The following is a 12,966-nucleotide window of genomic DNA, read 5'->3' on the forward strand; positions in this document are numbered from 1 at the left end:
CATATACTTTGGTTTCCTTTCATAGTCTGGAGGCATGCACTGTAGACTGATAAGCATTCCCATACTGTATAATTGTGTGTGCGTGTGCCTGTACACTGTCATTTCATCCAGTGTATACTCCACTCTGTGCTCTAAGCTCCCTGTGATAGTCTTCAGCCCTAGGTAACGCTGTAGATGGGTAGCTTGGTGGTTTAGGTTTTGAACTCCTGACCTGGGGGTCCCCGGTTTGAGCTCCAATGTCACCGGGCTGACAATGTTGGACCCTTGAGCAAGGTAACTCCAACCCCCCCCCCAAATTCTCAGACACACTTGGGTGTCCCCCATTGTGGGGAATATCCATCGCCTGATGTGCTGGATGTTTACGAGTTAAAGTTAGTTTTTTTTTAACCCACTGTTTGTGTATTCAAAGTGCACAAACAGTGGGTTAAAAGTGCAAAGTGATAACTAATCATCTACAGGTACTTAAGGAAAAACATTAAGAACTAAATGGGGGATATGTGGGATCCAGGACTAAGATTTGGAATCTGCCATTTAGTATCGAAGGCTTACTTTTCTCAGCTCTATACTGACATCTCCTGGACATTGAACGTTCTCAAACCATTTTCGTGCAAAACACAAGAGCATTATTAAATTACTACATGCTTTTACAGTAGGGTTGGGTATCGTTCGGGTTTTTTCGATACCGGTGCCAAATCGATACTTTAAAATGGTACCGTTGCCAAAACGGTGCCTGAACCGATACTTTACAAAAGCCACAAAATGATGGTGAATGACTCAAAAAAAAATTTTTATTGAACAAAAAATAAATAAAATAAAATTCTCCTTAGTCAAATTAGCTTTATTTGCAATGGTAAATGTTGTATTACTAGCTGGAAAGCTATAATTATAAACAGAATCCATGCTACATTAGTATTTTACAAATCGTTTGACCATTTGTTAGCATGAATGCAAGATCAAATTTTAAATTCAAATTTTATTTGAACACAGTCACACAGTACGATATGCAGTAAAATGCTTAGACAACTGCTCGTGACCTTAAAATTAAATTAAATAAAAGACTATGAATTTGCATTTCGCAATTAACATTTTGCAATTACCATTACATTAGCCTACGACTAACCTGCGGAAAGGCTGCTGTCGGGATCATAATCATGGACTCCTTTTTGCTACGGTTGGTATGACTGGGGCTGGGGTCATCCACACCGATAGTGCCAGCTGTTGTCCGCAAACTGTCAATCACGGTGCAACCCTTTGTTTTTAAGTTTAGTCCGTGTGCCCTCAAATGTTTCATTAGATTTGATATGTTTCCCCTTTTACACGCAACTGCTGTAAAACATTTGCTCTAGGTAAAACAGTTTAGTTTTTGGCATTTTAACGAAAGTTGTTTAATTTAGCAAGCTAAGATAGCGGTAGACCCCCTGCTGCCGTCAGTGTAAGTGTATCGTTAGTTGCTGCATTCACACGCATCTCGGATAGTCTCATTTCCTGATGATTTGTGCTTTCAATTTTTTTATCTAATCTAATAAACTTTTTATCTACAAAAATAAAATGGACAGTAACATTACTGCAACAATGTTTTGGATTTGTATTATCAAAGCTTTCTGAAGTTCTCAAGGTTTTTCTAATTAAGGAAATAATTCATTTTTCCGAACATTTCTGACACCCCGTGAATGAAGTATTTAAATTTTCCTAGCGATCATGTGTGTTGATGAATCTGATGCTTATTACAACTGCGTCAATTATTCGACAGTACAAGCATTTAAGTGTGACCGAAATGAGGCACCGAAATTCGCATTGTTTCGTTTCGGTACATACGTATACGTGGTACATATGTATAGGTACCGGTGCCGTATTGGCACCGGTTTTCGGTACCCAACCCTATTTTACAATGGACACTAAGGATTGCAAGTATGGTACAGGCATACTTCCTTACAGTATCACTAACTGTTTGTTATCCTTTTGCATCACTTTGTCACTTCAAACAGGTAATAAATTAATTTTAAGAACAAAAAGCCTACAAAATGATAAACAGTTCTAAAATTTGCAAAACAAGATGAAACAGAATGTTTTAATCCTTAAAGCTCTTCTCAGATTATTTTGTTTTTCAAGTATTTTGTTTATATACTAATATAGGGGTAGTGTGTTTTTTTTGACACATCATAAATAGACAATAAAACTTTCCCTAATCCAATTTAGCATTGTGGCATGTCCAAACAAAAGGGTGAAGCTTTACACTGAATGAAGCAACAAAAAAAAAGAACACCCATGATTTTCAGAAATGACCATTGTTAAAAAGGCTGTACAAATACAGTTGAATTGAATAGAATTTCATTAAATATCTGAACACTGGCTACACATGAAGTTCCTTAAGTACAAACTACAAGAGCAGTTTAGAACTGCGTAATACAGATAAGAGAAAAAAAACACCTCAGCTCACTTACTCATCGTCCATAACGTCTTATCCTATGTACAGGGTCATGGGGGGCCTGAAGCCTATCCCAGGAGTCTTTGGACAAGAGGCAATGTACACACTGGACAGGGCACCAATCCATCACAGGGCACATACACATACACTCACTTACACGCTCATTCACACACTACAGGCAATTTGAGACTGCCCTTAGTCTAACCTGCAAATTCTTGGATTATTTATTTATTTAAGCAATATCATACTACAGTGGAACCTTGGTTTACAAGAATAATTAGTTCCGGAAGTGGGCTCGTTTTTCAAAACACTCGTAAAACAAATTTAACTTTCCCATAAGAAAACATGGAAACTCAAATTATTTGTTCCACAGCCCATAAAAAATAAATACATAAAAATAATGAATACAAAATATAAAGTAAAAATAAAACAAATCAACCTGCACTTTACCTTTAAAAAAAGTCAAAATAAATCCCGACATATAAGTGTTTCCGTTTATGCATGCAGACGCTGTGTGTTAGGTCACAGTGCCTGCCTGCTGCTCTCTCTCTTACTAAAGGTGAGAGAGAGAGAGAGAGTGTGTGAAACGGCACGGTGTCAAATTACGCGCATGCACATACATAACGATAGGCTGAGGGGAAAAATGCGTGCACGGATGATGATTATACCAGTAAGACCCAGCAGAGGAGGCGATTACTCACTTCTGCAGCGCAAGAGAGAGAAAAACCACTGGCTCAGTTCTGATGCGTGATACATGATACTCGGTACTCGTAAACCAAGACTTGCTCGTTTTTCAAGTCAAAATTTATTTAAAATATTTGCTCGTCTTGCGAAACACTCGCTAACCGCGTTACTCGCAATCCGAGGTTTCACTGTATTGTGTTGAATATCAGCATGGCTATGATATTGTGGTACACACCATAGTACTACAATGATACCCACTGATGTGCCATACAGTAGTACCTATCCTGGTATTCTATAAAGTTCTATAGTACTCACCATGCTAATATCTGAAGTGTCACAGTAATACTATAATATATTATTTTGGATACTATAATTTACTGTAACATTTGTTCTGGGTTTTTTACTACATCAGAAGAATCTACTTTTTTGCATTTTTTTTTTTTTTATTTCATCAACTGTTTATCACATTCACACACTATTTATAGGTAAACTATTTACATGAAGTGATACCATAATCTGTCAAACATAAACCCCACTGCTTTGGTTTGACTTTATAATCTAAACCAGAATCTAATCACAGACATTTGTCCATGTCCGATAGGTAGACACCCCTGAAGTGTTTGTCACCAGATAGAGAAGATGGGTTTCCTGTCAGTGGAGGTGTATTCTGTATCCTGCTCATCCACCACTTCCTCGTTGAGCTCAATGGTGAACCTTCATGACCTTTTGTCCCATGACCTTGAACATGTCTCTCTTTCTCTCTCTCTCTCTCTCTCTCTCTCTCTCTCTATATATATATATATATATATATATATATATATATACTGTATATACCCCTCCCTCTCCACTCCTTTGGGAGACATCAGCTGATGGCACTGATTTTTCCTGTAAACTGCTGTTAAAAATAAAAGGTGAATAATGATCTTTATGTCTGGTATTGGATCATCCTGTTTTGAGTGCAATCTGAGAATCATCAGTGAAAAATATACAGCACTGGATGACTCAGCCTAACATGTGATTGACCTTTGACTTCTGCTCCTGACCATGTCTGGAAACGGCAGTGTTATTGCAACAGCAATATATCAACTCTGTAAATGCGTCTTGGACTTGAATTTTTTTCCTCTTTATTCCTGATCAAACAACTCTGATATCTTCTGTACTTTTGTAATTATTAATGAGGCTTTATTTAAATTTTCCAAATTGTTTAAGCTCTTGTTTTTCTTGAATTCTAAATGAAAAAATTACCAGTAAATGAACGGATAGCTTGTTGAACACCAAATACCTAAACATGAAGCAGTTGATAGTAAAATTTTATACTGTACTGTCTAGTTAACCAATCATGTGGCTGCAACACAATGCATAAAGTCACACAGAGGCTTTATTACTAAAATATTAAAATAATTGCAATATTAAAATAATATTTTTGTTGTTTTTGTTGCACACTTGAAGGACAGCGCTATCTGCTCCTTCTGCTTGCGTGAGCTCACAGACACCCCTGATTGGCTGTAGAGCCGTGATTATTATGGGAGCACTTAGTACCTCTCATCCCGCCCCTCTGAGATCAGCTGGCCAATCAGCTCTCTTTAGACCTCCGGCTGCAAGAGGTTACAGCAGGATGATAGGGCAAGCACTTTACCACTGCATCACTTGAAGGCCGACTTGCTTTAAATTTGTCTGAGATATTAATGACAGGAGAGTCGAACCACTGCGAAATTTTTCACCACATCCAATAAGGTTAATGTATCAGGGCTGTAGTGGATGTTACATGCAGGTAAATGGCACCTATTCACCTATTAAATTCTGAAATATTGTTTACGCACCTCTGACTATGTTTACTCACCTCTAACTGGTGTTTACCCACCTCTTGTTAGCCTTTCCACACCTCTGACTAGTATTTATGCACCTCTAACTTTCTGACCAGTGTTGGGGGACGTTTTTTAAAGTAACTAAATACATTACAAAATTACTGTCTTTAAAAAGTAATCAGTTACATTACAGTGTTACTTTCTGATAAAAGTAACTAGTTAGAGAAAACGAAAACTCCTTTGTGATTTCTCATGCATGTTGTTTTAGTCAAGACCTTAATAATTATTCTACCATCATCATTCAGCGAAGTTTGGGCCATAATCTGTTAACTTCTAATACCCCTATCTCACCTACGTGATTTCACGCGGTCGCCGTATCATGATTTACCGCAAGTTTTGGCACTGTGATTACGTTTCCATCTTTCTGTGTGTTGATCCTCACATAGTCAAACCGCATAGGTGAGATAAGGTATAACAGCAGAAATAACAGGAGGGTGGGTTATCGGGGCGGGGCTTGTAGGACGACTTTCACACAAACACACACACACACTAATGGATTGGGAATTACTGCTGTCTGCCTCACGTATTACATAAATTGTTTGAACAGCAGATTACATTTTTTTAAAAATAACTAAATAAATGAGTACTTAAATGGTAGACCTAACGCATTAGATTACTCATTGCATTAAAAAAGTAATCCAAGTACTCTAACGTGTTACTTTGCCCACTTCTGACTAGTGTTTACTCACCTCTGACTAGCGTTCACCCATCTCTGACAAGCATTTACTCACCTCTGACTAGCATTTACTTATTTCTAGCTAGCATTTAGCCACCTCTGACTAGCATTTACTTATTTCTAGCTAGCATTTAGCCACCTCGATTAGCGTTTACTCACTTCTGACTAGCATTTACTTATTTCTAGCTAGCATTTAGCCACCTTGGATTAGCATTTACTCATTTCTGACTAGCATTTAAATGCTTTTAATTACTCACCTCTGACTAGCATTTACGTAACTTCCATTAGACACATTACATACTGTCTTTCATTCTTTTATACTGTTAAGGTGGTTAATAAACTTCATGGATTGTTTTTTTTACTCCTAAAGCCCTGCACTGCATGGATGTACAAGAGTATGCATTCCTACTAAGGTGAACTGTGATGGTAGATTAAATGCATTTGAGTCATACTGTTAAGCATTTCCCTTTCAAATAATAACTGCAGTTTCTGGGATAAAAACTGGGATAAGTACCATAATACTGCAGTTTTGTAAAGTACAATATAGTACAATGTACTTAGAATGTACTACAATACAGATGTATTAAAATATGATTCTGTAACTCTGTAGTTTTTAAACATGATTATGGCTTACAGCTAACAAAAACCCAAAATTTAGTATCTCAGAAAATTTAAATATTACTTTAGACGAATAAAAAAAAATTAACAGCAATGTGGGACTACTGACTATTTGGTCAGGGTTTGCTTTGCATGAATTACAGCAGTGTATGTGATGTGGCATGGAGGCGATCAATCTGTAGCATTTGACATGTTATGGAAGCCCAAGTTGCTCTAATAGCAGCCTTCAGCTCTTCTGTGTTGTCGGGTCATTGTCGCACCTTCCTTATTCCTGTCCCCCATAGATTCTTTATGGGGTTTAGGTCGGGTAGGTTTACTGGTCCATCAAGCACAGGGATACCATGGTTCTTAAACCTGGTATTAGTACTTTTGGCAGTGTGGGCAGGTGCCAAATCCTGCTGGAAAATGAAATCAGCATCTCCATAAAGCTGGTCAGTGGAGGGAAGCATGAAGTGCTCTAAAACTTCCTGGTAGACGTTCTCGTAATATCTGACAAAAGACCCTACAAACCTGAAGACATTTACATGTCCAGTATGTTACATTGTGGTTTGAAGTTTACTAGATTGGAACAGGGTTGGAACATTTTAAAAATGTCTCACGATTACATGAATAGTGTGCGTAATTAAATTCACAGTCTCTTTTGTCGGTTTGTTGCTCCCTGCTGTCTGGCCCTAAAGAAAATTTCCCATAATTTTTCTGTTTTCTTTTCCAGTGCCCTTCTCTGGTGACAGAACAGGAACTGACACACCTTGCACACTTCCATCAAATACAATACAGTATATGAAACCCCTGCCATCATCATTGTCTAACTGTCCGTGATTGCTTATCAGGTAGAATGGGAGGGTTAAAAACGTCTTACTGCCTATAAATCACTTGTCCTAACTGTTCTATATGACAAAAGTATGTGAAGATCCTTCCTACGTTTTGAGTTCAGTTGTTTCTGTTTGTTGAAATGGGTTTCCACACCAGCACACAAGACTATGGTTATAATGCACAGTAAGTGGCATAGTGTAGAGGTGGACTCTGTGTTGAATAAGCTTTACTATCTGGCAACTTGGTGGATGAATATGGGTTTGGTCTTTGATTTTAAGAAAACCCTGTCTACTGAAAATGCAAAGCTCCAGCAGGAAAGTTTGGTGGGAGGTGGTTGAAGGGTAAGTGTCTGGGGCTGTTTTTCAAAGTGTGGGCTTGGCACCTTAGTTCCAATGAAGGGTTATATTTATGCTAAACATACAGACATTTTAGAGAATTGTAGAGAATTTAGAGAGTTTGGAATAAAAAGCCATTTTCTGTTCCAGTATAACTGTACCACTATGCACGAAGACATGGTTTGATGAGTTTGGTGTTTGGACTGGATGGACTCGAGTCTCCTGCACAGATCCCTGAACTTAACCAGCTGGAACACCTTTGGGATGAACTGGAACAGTGATTGGAAGACAGGCCTCCTTCAACATCAATGTCTGACTTATGTTTTTTATTTTCCTTTTAAATACCCACAGACACACTTCATGGACAATTACATTTTAATGGCCATGGTTTTTGTAATGGTATGTCGAATAAGGACAAGCACTTATGTATATAGATGTGATGGGGTGATTTTTAAACGAATTGCATTGACATTATTGCACAGGGTGTCCTCATAGCCATAACTCTTACATAGTTATACACAGAAACAAATTTAAAAGTACTTAAAAGACATAACGAGATTAGCCATAACTGTAACATTGTTGTTTAACATTCAATGATCATGCCATGCCTGCAAAAAAGCCAATGCAGCACAAACCAAATGGAAAAAAAAAAGTCAATGCTAGACACAATGTAATAGCACCAAAGTCCACCGGGCACTGGGTCCAGTAGGCAAATTGCACAAGGTTGTTTGATCTGGCATCAAAATTCCACAGATCTAAATCCGATTAAGCTAACATAGGATGTACCAGACAAACAAGTTTGATTCACAGAGGCCCCACCCTGCAACCCACAGCACACCAACTCCCAATGTCCAGGTAACAAACACCTCAGCACACCCCAGAAGCCCTGCGGATCCACACCCACAGGGAGCCAGAGAGGCATTCCCAATCATTCCCAATAGTGTTTGTGTGTTTGTGAAAGTCGTCCTACAAGCCCTGTCCCGCTAACTGTTATACCCCTATCTCACCTATGCGGTTTGACTATGCAGATGCGCGGAAAGATGAAAACCTAATCATAGTGCCAAAACTCAGTGAATCATGTTGAACCGTACTTACGGCTACCGTGCAGAACCACGTAGGTGAGATAGGAGTATTAGTAGGTAACAGATTATGGGCCAAACTTTGCTGAGTGATGATGGTAGAATAATTATAAAGGTCTTGATTAAAACAACATGCTTGAGGAATTACAAAGGAGTTTTTTATTTTCTGCAATAGAAAAGTACTCTAACTAGTTACTTTTATCAGAAAGTAACACTGTAATGTAACTAATTACTTTTTAAAGACAGTAATTTTGTAGTGTAAAAAGTAACGTCCCTTAACACTGATCATTAATTGCATAATATTCAGATTAGAAATGAAAAACTTTTTTTTTTCTTTCTATTGGAAATATTCAGGAAGTCAGGAACAGGTCTTACAATTTATAATATAAAAACATCCTATTTCTTCTTCCCCACATAAGAGTCTATGTACAAAGTCTTTTTATTTATAACCTTTAACCTTCTTTATATATATATATATATCCTTCCTTTTTCTCTCTTTAGCCGTCTGTCTGTTTTCTCATTACCCATCCTTACATGAGTCTTTCAGCTTGCCAGTAAATCAACATCACTCTTTGTTTTTTGTCTAAATTCAGGGCAAGTGCTAAATACACAAAGAAAGGAGAAAACAACAATTAGAAATGAAAAATGTTCCTGTCGGGACCTTTTTTCGTATTCAGGACAGGGACTGGCCAGTGCAATAGGAAGCATGCTCTTTTTTCCCCTCTTTTCTTCTAGTGAGTAAGGGAGTAGGCGCAGGTGCTATGGCTCCCAGTAGAAGTGACCAGGACAGGAAACATGTGGAGGTAGAATAATCAAACTCCCCCATTTGCCCAGTTCTAACACACACACAAACACACACGCACACACATAAGAAAAGGCCTTGTATGCATAATAAACCAGCATGCCAAGTGTGCGTGCGGTTGTCGTCCTTGATGTGGAACAATATGAACAAATGTGTAGCAATATGGGGCAAAACTCCAAAACTGTAAGATAGGAACTTTTTAAAGCACCCACCTTGAATTACTAATGCAAAAGCACAAAGAAAATATTTTAAATCCCCTCCACCCCCCTTCAGACGACTACTTGGTAGAACCATCTTTTGCTGCAATAACAACTTATGGGGGTCAGTTCCTACACACGTTTTGGAAATGATTTTCAACCACTCTTAACGGCACTCTAAATGCTCCAGGATGGTGGATGGATTCCTAATGGGATTCACATTCAGACTATGATTACATTTTTGTTTTTAAATCACTCATGCATTGCTTTAGTCTAGTGTTTATGAAGCATTTTTTACAACTACATATTCATTTGGTTGCTATTATTGTTTCTTATCCTCTTGTCCTCATACTTTTTAAGGTCAAAAAGTTTTGTGACTAGTTTTGTAACACTTCCAACAGATGGCAGCAAAAGGCTGCACCAACCTTCATTAGTCAGCGTGCCAAAAAACATCGTCCTGTGTAAATCGGTAGCTGTGAAACTCGTGCTAATTCTGACCATGTCTGCTATTTTATCATGGATAACAAACAAGAAGTAAATGTGAAACTTTGCATGAAACTGGGCTGTGCATCTGCCACCGAGACTTTTGACATGATTTGGCAAGTTTACGGAGATCCTGCAATAAGTTGTTTGAGGTGTTTTAATGACACGTGCACCTCAAGAGTGGAAGAAAATCACTGAAAGATGATAAGAGATCATGAAGACGTTCAATGAGTTCAACACCAAAAATGTTGAAAACATTCGGCAACTTGTGCATGATGATCATCAGAGAACAATTCACAATATTGCTGCCATTGTCATAGGCCATACGGATCAGTCTAGGCAATCCTAACATGTAACATGTGCTGTGTTGCTACCAAGATTGTCCCCATGCTTCTGACTCAGAAGCAGAACGAACATTGCGTCAAAGTCTAAAAAAAATCCATCGGCATGCTGTGCTTCATGTCAAGGATCATTACGTTTACAGCCTTTACAGAAGAAGACCCCATCATCTCCATGACCAAAAAAAGGCAAGGCAGGTCAGAGGCTTGACCAAGTGCATGCTCATCATCTTTTTCAACATTTGCGGAATTGTGCATTGAAAATTTGTCTGCAGGCAAATGTCTGTAAAAATGCAATGTACACAACAGGATGTCAAGATGTGTGCTTCATACTTCCTACTCCCTGTCTGGGGAATGTCGGTTAAAGGGAACTTCTCTGTACAAAACCCCTATTTTCTAAACACCCTGTGACGTCACTTTTTCTGTGCGTTAACCTGATAACCTAAACACCATGGATTCATGTTTCTGTTACTGTGGAAATTTTACACTACTAAAATTAAATGTTGAATATGTTCTACTCTTAATGTACCAAACATTTATTATTGTAATGTGTATAACTCATGAATAACATATTTAAAAATTAACAGAATGTACACAAGAATTATTATTGTGTATTTTTTTTTACAGATTACATTTTATTGATTAAATAGATGTTTTAAATGAAATTTAAATATTATATTCATTTCATTCACAGTATTATTAGGATTTAGTGATAAATTAGGATTACCTTGTCCTCTGAAAAGCCTTCTTCGAGCTCGATTTTGTGTGCACAAAATTTGCAAGTTCACCTTTGACAAAGTGATTAGCCATTGATCACTCGTTCCCCACATCGTTCACTGTTAACTTTGAACTGAGCGGTTTTGCTCCTTGCAGTTTGGGATGGCTTTAACATGGCTAAATACCGTGTTAGCAGGGAACTCCTAGTTGATCAGATTTGTTTCCATTCACTTTCCTTTACAGTCCTCAGTTATCCAGAATTCCTTAAAAGCTTGTTTGTAATTCCTCAACAGTGACTGTTGGCCATCAACGCTTCCCTCTGTGTTTGTTTATTTAATTATTTATTTATTTAATTATTTGTTTGTTTTTGATCGCTTATACCTGTGAGTTTTTAAGAGACATTGTTGTCTAGATAGTGTCTGGGTAGTGAGGTGACTTGGACATCCCAGTAAGGATGATCAAACAGTCCTTACTGGGATGTCCAACTTTTTAGATATAATTTTATACCCTATTTGCCTATTAAGTTGTAACATACACAGAATGGACAGAATTTAATTAAAAATTTGAAGTACATAAATATCTGCCTGATGTTTAACCTGCACAAGCGCCTCTGGGTGGACAACTGCCTTTGTGAACTTCGGGCCGAATGCTCCAGCAGGCTGAGAGTGATTCTAGACTCGAATCAGGGAAGTCAAGGGGAGGCAGCATATGTTTAATGGTGAACAACAGCTGGTACAACAGCCGAGCATTGTTCCTTTCACATGCTCCTGCACACCCAACCTGGAACACCATCAAATGTTGTCCTTTTTACCCTCCTCAGGAGTTTACGGTCATAATCAGTGTCGTTTATATTCTACAGAAGTGGACACGGACACTGCCTTATGTGAGCTGCATTAGGCACTCACACAGCACCAAACACAACACCGGGACGCACAGCACTGAACTTTTATATCACTTGCCTCACCAGGGGCGAAAGGACTCTGGTCTGTTGTTACGCTATAACCAAAGATAGCTAGAATCTTGTCCACCGTTTGGGATATCTGACCACGCCACCATCTTCATTAGGCCAAAATATAAACAAAGGCTTAAGAAGGAATTTCCGGCTCAGAGAGCGGTCACGCTCTGGACAGGCCAATCGGTGGCCGATCTACAGGACGCACTCAATGACGCAGATTGGGACAGTTCCGGTGCAGCTCTGATGACATCAACGTGTTTACGGAAGCTGTTGTGGGATTCATCAGAAAACTAACGGATGATACTGTGCAAAAAATGACCATCAGAACGTTTCCCAATCAGAAGTCATGGGTGGATATGACCATCTGCGATTCTCTGAGATCTGACATAACACGTCACATGAACTCATACAAGGCTGCATCTTATACCGTTCGGAATGCAGTGAAGGAGGTGAAGCAGCACTATGAGAGAGTCACAGCTCCAACAGAGTGACTCTAGGAGCTTGTGGCAGGAACTAAGAACAATAACTGACTATAAAGCACCAACATCTGGTATGACGAACAAAATCAAATTCAAATTCAAATTTTATTTGTCACATACACAAACATACACAGTACGAAATGTAGTGAAATGCATTATACGACTGCCATTGACCCTAAAAGAGAATTAAAGTTTACAAATAAGAAATAAATATAAATAAAAAGAATACGATAGAAATTAAATAGAAAAATTAAATTAAACTAGGAAAATATAGAACTAAAAATAAAAATAGAAATGTGCTAGGAAAAATAGAACTAAAAATAAAAATAAAAATAGAAACATGATGTGCATAAAAATAGAAATATACTGTACATAGAAATATGATGTGCATAAAAATAGAAAAATACTGTACAAATTGAAATATACTGTACTGGGTGTGCAAATATGCAAAGAACAAAGTGTCTTTGTGCAGAGGTTATTAAAGTGTCTTTGTGCACTGG

Source organism: Clarias gariepinus, chromosome 27 (genome assembly GCF_024256425.1).
Source record: "Clarias gariepinus isolate MV-2021 ecotype Netherlands chromosome 27, CGAR_prim_01v2, whole genome shotgun sequence".
In the NCBI taxonomy this organism is placed as follows: Eukaryota; Metazoa; Chordata; class Actinopteri; order Siluriformes; family Clariidae; genus Clarias; species Clarias gariepinus.